The sequence below is a fragment of the Anneissia japonica genome, unplaced genomic scaffold, assembly GCF_011630105.1.
Source record: "Anneissia japonica isolate Jap-2015-1 unplaced genomic scaffold, ASM1163010v1 scaffold17857_len154030_cov113, whole genome shotgun sequence".
Lineage (NCBI taxonomy): Eukaryota > Metazoa > Echinodermata > Crinoidea > Comatulida > Comatulidae > Anneissia > Anneissia japonica.
The window spans coordinates 87456-89295 of NW_022754816.1; the positions used below are offsets into that span (position 1 = coordinate 87456).

Genomic DNA, 1840 nt, shown 5'->3' on the forward strand with positions numbered 1-1840 from the left:
TGGTATATATATATATATATATATATATATATATATATATATATACATATCTCAAATCAAATAGATAAATAATACAGTGCTCAAATATATAGAAAAATTATGTTATAATCGTATCACACAACATCAACGAAAGTTCCTTGTTACATTGTATGAAAAAGGTAGTGCGATCTTAAAGCTACGTAATACCTTATATATGTAGGATTTAGAATAGGAAATAATATTCAAATCAAGTTGTTGCTGCTTAGCCCATGAGAACACAAAATGCATAATATTAATAATAATAATCAAATAGGGAGCATCTGAGAGACAGGAAAGAAAGTAGGCTGTGGGTGAAGGATCCCCCATGCTGGCAAATTAGTTCCGCTAGATGGGTTGGGAAAATAAAATTGACCACTGAGCTTTCACTGAAATACAGATCTGTTTTGTTGCTTAAAAAAGGACAATGTAATTTACTATTTAGTTAACTTTTTTTCCATTGTGTTGTGCGCAGTTTGAACTTTTGCTCATTTTGAGTGACGGATGTTGTTTCAAATTGTGCATGCAGATTGCAAACTGTACAAGACTTACTGCCATCCCTTTCCTCACCAACCTCATTAACAGTCACTTTTTCTGATTTTTTGTTTAGTTGTTTTTAATGCTTTTTATATTGATTTTTATTCAATGTGTTTTTGATCATATTTTTGACGTTGACTCCTTAGGTGTTGTGACTGAATTGTTTATTTTTTATGTTTTTAATCATATTTTTGATGTTCTCTTTACTTGACAGTTACTGATGTAAATTTTTTAATGATTTTAATATTTTTTAATTGTGAACAATTTATGTTTTTAATGTCCTCTACACTCGATCGTTGACTTTAAAATCTTTTTATATTTTGATAATTATTGACATTGTTCTGGTTTATGGTTTCAATAGTACTTTTGATGTTTCCTTCTATCTAAATGATAGGACATGTGTGTGTGGGACACGGTTGGAAACTGATAGGAAAAATATGAATAATATTTGCATTTATTAAGGATTTACCAATACTAAAAACTAATATTACTATAGGAATTAGTTTCATAGTTTAACAGATTCATTGGGCCAAAGCTAAAAAGTGAGCACAATTAATAGCTGTAGACTTTTATGATTGAAAGTGTAACATGTAAGGCCTAGGCCTAAGTTATTGCATTTTGATGTACGTAGGCCTACTGCTTTTGACCAATTTTCTTTTTCCTTTAATTTTGTATGTCAATTTCTGCATTTTTTTTTTGTTTTGTTGTTAATTTTATGCTGTTTTTTTTATATAACATATTATAAACTTTTGCAATTCAGCCATGGACCTCAATATAAGTCATCATCAAACTATTAATAAGTTTTCAAATGTAAGACCCCGAAAAAAATTGCCATCACACCCTCCCCCCGCCCCCATTGCCTCACCATCTCTCCCCATCACACAATCCATGCACATCCACATGACTCCAACCACTTCACGTTCCGAAGATGAGCCCCATCACGCTGGTCATGCATGCAGCCACCAAGATGAATAAAGGAAAAGTATTAGAAAAGTTCAAATTAACTAAAATATGCACAAGCTACCCCTAAACAGTTTACAAATACAATAGACCGAATTAGTCACCAAACTAAAGTTGTTATAGTGGGTATAACAACATCAAAACAAACCACAAGGTGGCAGTTTTTTTTACACAATAATAAGCCTCTGCTTGACAGTTTTTAAACTCCTCAAACTTATTTATTTGTACATTTTATCATAAAATAACTTATAAAACCAGAGCCTTGCAGGCGTCAACGTTCCTATGCATGATAAATGACTTAAAAAGTATATAGGCCCTATATATATAC

At 31.4% G+C, this 1840-nt stretch overlaps 1 protein-coding gene across 1 annotated transcript in view; it reads right to left on the reverse strand.

Moving 5' to 3' along the window:
- Positions 1–87: 87 nt before the first annotated feature.
- The window catches only part of LOC117123260, an 18860-nt gene continuing 17107 nt past the window's right edge, over positions 88–1840 (reverse strand). The window contains exon 5 of the transcript XR_004447828.1: positions 88–186. The gene's annotated coding sequence lies outside the window, so the exon portion shown is untranslated. The remainder of the gene's footprint in view (positions 187–1840) is intronic.